Below are 12541 nucleotides of genomic sequence, written 5' to 3'. Positions count from 1 at the left end.
AACTTGCAGTATAAACAATGCTTTCGCAACGCCCTCAATACCTGCAATACGTGTTCTTGGTGACTGCTTTCTGACTCAGAATAAATCAGAATGTCGTCTATATAGACGACTACTGTTCTGTCCACATAGTCCTTTAAGACGTCGTTCAGAAAGTACTGGAATGCCGCCGGGGCGTTGCACAACCCGAACGGCATTACCAGATACTCAAAGAGGCCGTAGCGCGTTTTAAATGCCGTCTTCCACTCATCCCCTTTGCGTATACGTACCAGATGGTACGCCCCTCTTAGGTCCAACCTAGTATAAATCGTCGCCTCTCGTACTTGGTCCAGTAGGACGGGAATAAGTGGCAACGGATACCTGTTACGGACTGTATTCTTGTTTAGCATCCTATAGTCACAGCAGGCTCTTAGATCCCCGTTGGCCTTCGCAATAAAAAACAAAGGAGAGGCCGCCGGCGAACGGGAGGGGCGAATGAATCCTATGTCTAAGAAATGATCTAAGTACTCTCTTAGGTGCTGAGTCTCAGGTTCGGAGAGCGCGTAGACCCTACACGTAGGTATCGTAGCACCTTCCACCAGATCGATCTGACAGTCATACGTTCGGTGCGGGGGAAGCGACTCGGCCTTGGTTTTGCTAAATACATCCGCAAATAGCAAATACTCCTTTGGTAGACGCACGTCCTTTTCTGCAGCAGTGGCGGCTACAAAAGTGTTGGCCAAAACAGTCGCTCCCGAACTCCCTCCTAACCTCAAATGCTCCTGGCAGTCCTCCTCAAGAAACTGGACTGTTCTTCTTCTCCAATCTATGGTGGGATTGTGAAGGCTGAACCATGGCATCCCTAAAATTACCTCATACTGCGGAGCCTCGATAATATTTAGTACCAAAGATTCCATGTGTCGCATCTCCCCGGCTTTACACGTTAACCGTAACGTCTCGGTTTGTTCTAGAAGGAGACCTGAGGTGAGGGGTTTCCCATCCACCGCCAACACTTCTTCAGGTATCTCCCTGGCTACTTTCCCTATTGATAACCGTTCAACCACGCCTCGATGGATAAAGTTACCAGTGGCCCCTGAATCCAACATCGCGGTGATTTGATAAGTGTGGCAACCTATCTCTAACAACATACTCAACTCTATATGTTTCTCCGTTTCGCTCAATTTCTGTGTGGCCAGCGACGGAATCTTCCATTTAGGATTCTCAGCCTCATCTGAGGCTTCCACACCCCTTAAGGGACCGTCCGCCCCTGCCACTGAGGCTATGGCCTTTCGATTTCTGTAATTCCCCCCAGGTCTTTTTGGCCGAGCCGGACATTCACGAACATAGTGCCCCTTCTTTCCGCAGTACATACACAAACCTTGTGTTCTTCTGCTTTCTCTTTCCGTCTTTGTCAGTGAAGCTCGCACTGCCCCTACCTCCATTGGTTCGGGGCTGACCTCAGTACCAGAGGCCTCCCTTCTGCCTCTCTCCCCCCGAAACCTGTCGCCTCCCCGGTCCGTGATCCTCCCGTCCAGCCGTAACGCTAGACTAATCAGGGCTTCGCAAGTGCGAGGCTGAGGATCTATTCGGGCTACGACATCTTTCAAGTCATTGCTTAATCCCTGATAGAAAAGAGACATCCTCTTCTCTTCCGGCCATGCAGCTTCCACTACCAAGCGGTTGAAAGTGGTCAAATAAGTGACCAATTCGGTTTTGCCTTGCTTTAACTCCAGGAGCTCTCTATCCGCACTGAAAGTGGTTGTTCTTCTATCAAAAACCCCTTCTAATGCCGTCCTGAAGTCATCCCAATCAGATAGAACCGGGTCATTATGGCGTACTAAGGGCACCGCCCAATTGGCTGCATCACCAGCCAAGTAGGAGATTGCAAATGCCACCCTAGAATGGTTAGTTGGAAACGACGAAGGCCTACAGGAAAAGTGCATTAATATCTGCGTCAAAAACACCTGTATTTTATGGGGGTCACCAGTATACCTATCGGGGTTGGCTAACGGAATGGGAGGGGGTACCGTGACATGAATGGGATGCATACCCGTTCCCACCTCGAAAGGGTTCTTTGACATTCTATCCACCTTGTCTCTCAACTCAGCTGTTTCGGCCCTAGAGGCCGCTAACTCCCTCTGAACCGCGGTAAGGGCTATCAAAACCTCTTCCATACTGCGTCCCTATACAACCCCCCGAACCGGGAGGAGTCTCAATACTTGGGTGCGTAATTCTGTTACGATGCTGTCCACCCAGGACCGGAACTCCTCAGGATTCGAGTGATGCTATAGGGGGTCCACCTCTCGACGTCCCCAACTTCCTGCACGAAAGGCACGGAAGACTGGAGCAATCAAGCGAGGGAAGGGAAGGATGGGAACAGCGGGGAGTAGAACCTGTAAAGAAAGTTAATACAAAATACAACAATATACCATACACTTCAGAAAGGCTACACTCATGAATTCTCACTACGATCAACAGGGCACTGATGCTGGCGCTTCCAATCCTTTCATACACGAGCCCATTCTCAACTCCGGAATGTTTTTAAGTACACACACTCGCCTTTTGTGTTATTCTAGAAAGAATCTCTATATGACCATTTTCATCACAGATACCTGTCTGAGATCTATATCTCTCAGACTGTTGGAGGAACCCAGACGGGATGCCTACTTCACAGACCTAAATAACATAGATCCACAAGGAGATATGCCTTGTAGTATATCGTGAGCAATGTCTGAAAAGCAACAGTTGTTTTGTGGATATTTAGGAGTAATGTTGGTCTTTACGGTTTCCTCACCGTATGTAACCAATCCACAATGGGGGCCCCCAGGCGGGCACCGCTTGAGCAACAATGTTTTATCAGAAACACTAAGATATAGTCACGTGTGAATCACCTCGATTAGCCCCAAAGAGATAATTGACATGCCCTCCATGTTCCCCTCTCTCCGAACAAAGAAGAAACAAAAGCAAAGTACTACGATACGTAGCTACAGTCTACGCCCTATCGGGAATGAACGCGGTCCTGCGCTCTCCAGGGCAATCATGAACAAAGGTTAGTCACAATAGCAACGGCGGTGGATACTTGCGGGGTTACGTGGGAGATCGGGTTTTCCTCCACGGCGACTCGTATTCGTATTCCCTGAGCCGGCAGCTCCGCCGCTCACACCGGATCCGGGAATCCCAAAGATCAACTCTGCCACCTCGTCAGCGCAGGCTCGCGTCCTATGGTACGGAAACCCCTCGGTTCCACACCGTCGCTCGAAACCCAAACACGGCGTCCTCCTCTCCAATCTAAATGCCGTATAACTCGTGGTTCTTCTCTAAACCTCCAGGAACAGAATCTGGAACGCAGATTCGACAATTTCAGAATTACGCACAACGTCTGTTGTGCGTCAGCGTGTATTTATACACTCGGCTCCTCCCCTCTCTCGCCGTTGTTTCTGGGAGATGTAGGCGAGGCAGGCGCTTGACGCCCGATTCATGACACCAATATCACAAGGGCATATATCGGGCCTCATTGGGACGACATCGACAATTTTGGTGTCATTTTGCTCCTCTTGGCAAGTCCTAGCAACTTGGAGCAGTTTCTTCAGGCCTCCTGGCTTCAAAGTCAACAAACTTTACAGGGAGCTGGTTTTATTGGCTCCCTGTGCCAGCCTTTCATTTTGATCTTCCTCTGGGCTACCAACCATCCTGCTCAGGAGCCCAGTCTTCCCCCCAACTGGTCCTCATGAGGGGTCAATCAGAGGCAGAGTCCTTAGTCCAGGCGACACTCAGGGGGTTCCTCCTTTCAATTGTCCATGGCAACTGTCTCCCGTCCCCAGTGTTCAGCAGAAAAGCCCACCCAAGAAGCTCTCCCCCTTGCGCAAGACCTTTGAAGTGGGGGCAGGAGGTTCCAGCAAGGGTGTGCCTCTGGCCTATCCTAATGTGCCACAACAACTCTCCTCCCTTGTCCCAACCTCCGCCCCCAACCTGCCTGCACAGCCTTTTGGGATACTTCAAGATTGCGCCACTCTTCCAGGAGTCACTTGCCTCATGTTCCCTGGGGATCTGAGCTCCACCCCTCGCTGGCATCACTGCCAGGGCCTGCCAAAGCAAACCTTCCAAGAAGCCCCCTCCTGGATTGGCTCCAGTGTCTGGGGTGCCTCCCTTTGTTTCCTGGGCTTGGGCTGGCCCTCTTCCTGGCTCATGATGACAGCTGGCTGAATGATGCAGAGAGTCCATCCTACTGAGGAGCTGACCTAATCAAGGTTAGTCGCTCCCTTTGTGGGGGGAGGCCTATGGTTCCTGCTGCTGGGGGGAAAAGCAATGACCCCAACTCAGCAGGCTGCCAACAGGCTTGGGCTCTGATCCTGAGCTGTTCCAGAGAAACATGGAATTCCTGGATGACCAATAAGCTGCACAGATATGACTTTGGACTTTACAGAATTGCTAATTTCAAACAAATTACACTGTACATTGGGATGACCCTGATGTCTTTAGACCACGGAGAAGTGGAGCTGCACTCTAAGGCAGTCTTCCCCAAGTTGTATAATGGAGGGTCCCTGCAGATCAGACAGTAAAGCACACTGACTTTCCCTATCTGTGTAGACCAACGTTATAAGGCCTATCCCAGGTCAATACCCAGCCACGCAGAGTCCCTTCTGTGCCAGGCTAAATGTGCACAGTTTCTGGGCTGCACATGACAGGGGTCTCCCACGCGCAGCCCTCACATGTGTGCACTTGCATGTGCACACATGTTCTTGTGAAACCAGCCAATTGCCTCTTACGGTTGCTGCGTCGCAGCGGCCTTATCATAAAAGGCGGATATGGTCAGAAAAACACACACAATCAATTTTACCATGAGTTTACCTTGGGTGAGTCACAGGTTGTGAGACTCCCCTACAGGAAATTTTAAAAACCCCAGGTGATCAAAAAGCAAAAAATCCAGGTGGAATAGAGGGTCAGAACCACTTTCTCGAAGCTATCTTTGAGAAACAGACCATTTTTCAAGATAGAGCAAAATTAAACCACTAGATTGTTGCTTCTTCTTTGTGCCTTCAAACGTCAATGCTTTGTGCTGAATTCTTGGAGAATGAGACCAGAGTTTGGTTGACATACAGAATCCATACTATATTTTGGGCATTTTCCATAATAAAACCCTTCCACAAGGACATATCAGTGCTTCACAATAGATACAGATACAGGCAAACCTTACTCCTTCTGGTATCTTAAGAGACTCTTATCACAAGGTGTGCGATCGGGAAACAGTGATGCAAGAAAACATGCAAATCACATTCCACCACAGAAGTGCAACTTCACAAAATGTTCATAAAAAATCGTGAAATTTCGTGAGAAACAAATGGCATGGTTTGGCCCAGGTATTCAACCCCAGACAAACGAGTAAGTACCCCCAGTCTTCCTTCCACTGCATTGCAAGCTCCCTCTCTTGTTTGTTTACACATCTTTCTGAGCCCCCTCCAGCTGCACGTCTTTTACTTCATCACTTTCTGGTTTCTCTCCTTCTGCACGTACTTCCTGTCACCTGTTCCTCTTCCTCAGCCCCTCTCACACCAGCGATGCACTTTCATTTCCTCCACACCACCAGAGTGGTGTAGAGTAGGCCTGGGCGAAAATTTTGTTCCGTTGGCGGAAATTGCGATAATTTGACATTTTCACGTTCCGCGGAGAGCGCGGAAATGTCAAAATTTCCGCTTTCTACAGCTTGGCGATAATTTGTTTCTTGCTCGCGCTGTAAAATAATACATTCTCGCGCGCACGCGATCGCCTTACCTGAATCCCTGCGTTCGCCGACAAGTTTTCTTGATCCGGTCGCGTTCTCCATGAGATGTTGTATTGTTTTTAGCCATTTGCGCTGTCTCGCGACAGTTCGCGCCCGCAGTGACGTCATGCGTCGCGCGATCATGTCTTTCTTCTTGCGATCATGCATCGCGAGACAACTCAAAACAAGATGGCCGCGCCTGCGAGCAACCATATGGGTAAGTTGGCGACCCGCAACCATGCAGAAAATCTCGCGAACATGCGGGAAAAAAACTTCCGCATCTTCGCGATATTTCCACTTGTTTGCGATAATTTTAAACATTTTCGCGATAATTTGCGAAAGTGGATTTCGCAAATTCCTCCCACCTCTAGTGTAGATTAGACTGTTGTACAGTAGATTGATGTAGAGTGTTGTGCCGTGGAGTTGAGTGTCGTGGAATGGAATGGCATAGAGTGGAGTGTCATAAAGTGGAGTGTTATGGAGAGATGTAGAGAGTCCTAGAGTGGTGTAGAGTGTTATGGAGAGCTAAAGAGAGTCCTAGAGTGGTTTAGAGTGTTATGGAGTAGCACAGAGTGGTGTAGAGTAGACTGTTGTACAGTAGATTGATGTAGAGTGGAGTGCCGTGGAGTTGAGTGTCGTGGAATGGAATGGCATAGAGTGGAGTGTCATAAAGTGGAGTGTTATGGAGAGATGTAGAGAGTCCTAGAGTGGTGTAGAGTGTTATGGGGTAGCACAGAGTGGTGTAGAGTAGATTTGACTGATGTAGAGTGCCGTGGAGTTGAGTGTCGTCGAATGGAATGACATAGAGTGGCGTGTCATAGAGTGGAGTGTTATGGAGAGGTGTAGAGAGTGACAGAGTGGTGTAGAGTGTTATGGAGTAGCACAGAGTGGTGTAGAGTAGACTGTTGTAGAGTAGATTGATGTAGAGTGGAGCGTCGTGGAGTTGAGTGTCGTGGAATGGAATGGGATAGAGAGGAGTGTCATACTCTCTGTTCGCCTCACAGGGTTGCAATGTCACAGGCATGCCCTGGGACTCTCTGTTCGCCTCACAGGGATGCAATGTCACAAGCATGCCCTGGGACTCTCTGTTTGCCTCACAGGGATGCAATGTCACAGGCATGCCCGGGGAATCTGTTCGACTCACAGGGATGCAATGTCAAAGGCAGGCCATGGGACTCTCTGTTCGCTTCACAGGGATGCAATGTCACAGGCAGGACCGGGGACTCTCTGTTCGCCTCACAGGGTTGCAATGTCACAGGCATGCCCTGGGACTCTCTGTTCGCTTCACAGGGATGCAATGTCACAGGCAGGACCGGGGACTCTCTGTTCGCCTCACAGGGTTGCAATGTCACAGGCATGCCCTGGGACTCTCTGTTCGCCTCACAGGGATGCATTGTCACAAGCATGCCATGGGGCTCTCTGTTCGCTTCACAGGGATGCAATGTCACAGGCAGGCCCGGGGACTCTGTTCACGTCACAGGGATGCAATGTCACAGGCATGCCCCGGGACTTTCTGTTTGCCTCAGAGGGATGCAATGTCACAGGCAGGCCCGAGAAATCTGTTCGCCTCACAGGGATGCAATGTCACAGGCAGGCCCTGGGACTCTCTGTTTGCCTAACATGGATGCAATGTCACAGGCATGCCCCGGGACTCTGTTCGCATCACAGGGATGCAATGTCACAGGCATGCCCGGGGACTCTGTTCGCATCACAAGGATGCAATGTCACAGGCATGTCCGGGGACTCTCTGCTCGCCTCACAGGGATGCAATGTCACAGGCAGGCCCGGGGACTCTCTGTTCGCCTCACAGGAATGCAATGTCACAGGCATGCCTGGGGACTCTCTGTTCGCCTCACAGGGATTCAATGTCACAAGCATGCCCTGGGACTCTCTGTTCGCCTCACAGGGATGCAATATCACAGGCATGCCCTGGGACTCTCTGTTCGCCTCACAGGGATGCAATGTCACAGGCAGGCCCGGGGAATCTGTTCGACTCACAGGGATGCACTGTCACAGGCAGGCCCGGGGACTCTCTGTTCGCCTCACAGGGATAAAATGTCACAGGCAGGCCCGGGGACTCTCTTTTCGCATCACAGGGATGCAATGTCACAGGCATGCCCAGAGACTCTCTGTTCACCTCACATAAATGCAAGGTCACAGGCAGGCCCGGGGACTCTGTTCGCGTCACAGGGTGCAATGTCACAGGCAGGCCCAGGAACTCTGTTCGCGTCACAGGGATGCAATGTCACAGGCATGCCCGGGAACTCTTTGTTCGCCTCAAAGGGATGCAATGTCACAGGCATGCCCTGGAACTCTGTGTTCACCTCACAGGGATGCAATGTCACAGGCATGCCCTTGGATTCTCTGTTCGCCTCACAGGGATGCAATGTCACAGGCAGGCCCGGGGAATCTGTTCGACTCACAGGGATGCACTGTCACAGGCAGGCCCGGGGACTCTCTGTTCGCCACACAGGGATGCAATGTCACAGGCAGGCCCGGGGACTCTCTGTTCGCCTCACCGGGATGCAATGTCACAGGCAGGCCCGGGGACTCTGTTCGCGTCACAGGGATGCAATGTCACAGGCATGCCCTGGGACTCTCTGTTCGCCTCACCGGGATGCAATGTCACAGGCAGGCACGGGGACTCTGTTCGCGTCACAGGGATGCAATGTCACAGTCATGCCCTGGGACTCTCTGTTCGCCGTACAGGGATGCAATATCACAGGCATGCCCGGGGACTCTCTGGGCGCCTCACAAGGATGCAATGTCACAGGCATGCCTGGGACTCTCTGTTCGCCTCACAGGGATGCAATGTCACAGGCATGCCCTGGGACTCTCTGTTTGCCTCACAGGGATGCAATGTCACAGGCAGGCCCGGGGACTCTCTGTTCGCCTCACAGGGATGGAATGTCACAGGCATGCCTGGGGTCTCTCTGTTCGCCTCAAAGGATTGCAATGTCACAGGCAGGCCCGGGGAATCTCTGTTCACCTCACAGGGATGCAATGTCACAGGCAGGCCCGGGGACTCTCTGTTCGTCTCACAGGGATGCAATATCACAGGCATGCCATGGGACTCTCAGTTCGCCTCATAGGGATGCAATGTCACAGGCAGGCCCGGAGACTCTCTGTTCGCCTCACAGGGATTCAATGTCACAGGCAGGCCGGGGGACTCTGTTCACCTCACAGGGATGCAATGTCACAGGCAGGCCCGGGGACTCTCTGTTCGTCTCACAGGGATGCAATGTCACAGGCATGCCCGGGGACTCTTTGTTCACCTCACATGGATGCAATGTCACAGGAACGCCCGGGGACTCTCTGTTCGCCTCACAGGGATGCCTTGTCACAGGCAGGCCCGGGGACTCTCTGTTCGCCTCACAGGGATGCAATGTCACAGGCAGGCCCGGGCACTCTCTGTTCGCCTCACAGGGATGCAATGACACAGGTAGGCCCGGGGACTCTGTTCGCGTCACAGGGATGCAATGTCACAGGCATGCCCTGGGACTCTCTGTTCGCCTCGAAGGGATGCAATGTCACAGGCAGGCCGGGGGACTCTCTGTTCGTCTCACAGGGATGCAATATCACAGGCATGCCATGGGACTCTCAGTTCGCCTCATAGGGATGCAATGTCACAGGCAGGCCCGGAGACTCTCTGTTCGCCTCACAGGGATTCAATGTCACAGGCAGGACGGGGGACTCTGTTCACCTCACAGGGATGCAATGTCACAGGCAGGCCCGGGGACTCTCTGTTCGTCTCACAGGGATGCAATGTCACAGGCATGCCCGGGGACTCTTTGTTCACCTCACATGGATGCAATGTCACAGGAACGCCCGGGGACTCTCTGTTCGCCTCACAGGGATGCCTTGTCACAGGCAGGCCCGGGGACTCTCTGTTCGCCTCACAGGGATGCAATGTCACAGGCAGGCCCGGGCACTCTCTGTTCGCCTCACAGGGATGCAATGACACAGGTAGGCCCGGGGACTCTGTTCGCGTCACAGGGATGCAATGTCACAGGCATGCCCTGGGACTCTCTGTTCGCCTCGAAGGGATGCAATGTCACAGGCAGGCCGGGGGACTCTCTGTTCGCCTCACAGGGATGCAATGTCACAGGCATGCCTTTGGATTCTCTGTTCGCCTCACAGGGATGCAATGTCACAGGCAGGCCCGGGGGATCTGTTCGACTCACAGGGATGCACTGTCACAGACAGGCCCGGGGACTCTCTGTTCGCCTCACAGAGATGCAATGTCACAGGCAGGCCCGGGGACTCTCTGTTCGCCTCACCGGGATGCAATGTCACAGGCAGGCCCGGGGACTCTGTTCGCGTCACAGGGATGCAATGTCACAGGCATGCCCTGGGACTCTCTGTTCGCCTTGCAGGGATGCAATGTCACAGGCAGGCCGGGGGACTCTCTGTTCGCCTCACAGTGATGCAAAGTCACAGGCATGCCCGGGGACTCTCTGTTCGCCTCACCGGGATGCAATGTCACAGGCAGGCCCGGGGACTCTGTTCGCGTCACAGGGATGCAATGTCACAGTCATGCCCTGGGACTCTCTGTTCGCCGCACAGGGATGCAATATCACAGGCATGCCCTGGGACTCTCTGTTCGCCTCACAGGGATGCAATGTCACAGGCATGCCCTGGGACTCTCTGTTTGCCTCACAGGGATGGAATGTCACAGGCAGGCCCGAGGACTCTCTGTTCGCCTCACAGGGATGGAATGTCACAGGCATGCCTGGGGTCTTTCTGTTCGCCTCAAAGGATTGCAATGTCACAGGCAGGCCCGGGGAATCTCTGTTCACCTCACAGGGATGCAATGTCACAGGCAGGCCCGGGGACTCTGTTCGCCTCACAGGAATGCAATGTCACAGGCAGGCCCAGGGACTCTCTGTTCGTCTCACAGGGATGCAATATCAAAGGCATGCCATGGGACTCTCAGTTCGCCTCATAGGGATGCAATGTCACAGGCAGGCCCGGAGACTCTTTGTTCGCCTCACAGGGATTCAATGTCACAGGCAGGCCGGGGGACTCTGTTCACCTCACAGGGATGCAATGTCACAGGCAGGCCCGGGGGCTCTCTGTTCGTCTCACAGGGATGCAATGTCACAGGCATGCCCGGGGACTCTCTGTTCACCTCACATGGATGCAATGTCACAGGAACGCCCGGGGACTCTCTGTTCGCCTCACAGGGATGCCTTGTCACAGGCAGGCCCGGGGACTCTCTGTTCGCCTCACAGGAATGCAATGTCACAGGCAGGCCCGGGCACTCTCTGTTCGCCTCACAGGGATGCAATGACACAGGTAGGCCCGGGGACTCTGTTCGCGTCACAGGGATGCAATGTCACAGGCAGGCCCCGGGGACTCTGTGTTCGCATTACAGGGATGCTATGTCACAGGCATGCAATGGGACTTTCTGTTCGCCTCACAGGGATGCAATGTCACAGGCATGGCCTGGGACTCTCTGTTCGCCTCACAGGGATGCAATATCACAGGCATGCCCTGGGACTCTCTGTTCACGTCACAGGGATACAATGCCACAGGCAGGCCCGGGGACTCTTTGTTCGCCTCACATGGATACAAGGTCACAGGCAGGCATGGGGACTCGTTGTTTGCCTCATAGGGATGCAATGTCACAGGCAGGCCCGGGGACTCACTGTTCACCTCACAAGGATGCAATGTCACAGGCATTCCCTGGGACTCTCTGTTCGCCTCACAGGGATGCAATGTCACAGGCAGGCCCGGGGACTCTCTGTTCGCCTCACAGGGATGCAATGTCACAGGCAGGCCCGGGGACTCTGTTCACCTCACAGGGATGCAATGTCACAGGCATGCCCGGGCACTCTCTGTTCGCCTCACAGGGATGCAATGACACAGGTAGGCCCGGGGACTCTGTTCGCGTCACAGGGATGCAATGTCACAGGCATGCCCTGGGACTCTCTGTTCGCCTCGAAGGGATGCAATGTCACAGGCAGGCCGGGGGACTCTCTGTTCGCCTCACAGGGATGCAATGTCACAGGCATGCCTTTGGATTCTCTGTTCGCCTCACAGGGATGCAATGTCACAGGCAGGCCCGGGGGATCTGTTCGACTCACAGGGATGCACTGTCACAGACAGGCCCGGGGACTCTCTGTTCGCCTCACAGAGATGCAATGTCACAGGCAGGCCCGGGGACTCTCTGTTCGCCTCACCGGGATGCAATGTCACAGGCAGGCCCGGGGACTCTGTTCGCGTCACAGGGATGCAATGTCACAGGCATGCCCTGGGACTCTCTGTTCGCCTTGCAGGGATGCAATGTCACAGGCAGGCCGGGGGACTCTCTGTTCGCCTCACAGTGATGCAAAGTCACAGGCATGCCCGGGGACTCTCTGTTCGCCTCACCGGGATGCAATGTCACAGGCAGGCCCGGGGACTCTGTTCGCGTCACAGGGATGCAATGTCACAGTCATGCCCTGGGACTCTCTGTTCGCCGCACAGGGATGCAATATCACAGGCATGCCCTGGGACTCTCTGTTCGCCTCACAGGGATGCAATGTCACAGGCATGCCCTGGGACTCTCTGTTTGCCTCACAGGGATGGAATGTCACAGGCAGGCCCGAGGACTCTCTGTTCGCCTCACAGGGATGGAATGTCACAGGCATGCCTGGGGTCTTTCTGTTCGCCTCAAAGGATTGCAATGTCACAGGCAGGCCCGGGGAATCTCTGTTCACCTCACAGGGATGCAATGTCACAGGCAGGCCCGGGGACTCTGTTCGCCTCACAGGAATGCAATGTCACAGGCAGGCCCAGGGACTCTCTGTTCGTCTCACAGGG

The sequence above is a fragment of the Triturus cristatus genome, chromosome 5_1 (genome assembly GCF_964204655.1).
Source record: "Triturus cristatus chromosome 5_1, aTriCri1.1, whole genome shotgun sequence".
In the NCBI taxonomy this organism is placed as follows: domain Eukaryota; kingdom Metazoa; phylum Chordata; class Amphibia; order Caudata; family Salamandridae; genus Triturus; species Triturus cristatus.
This window is presented reverse-complemented; position numbering follows the sequence as displayed.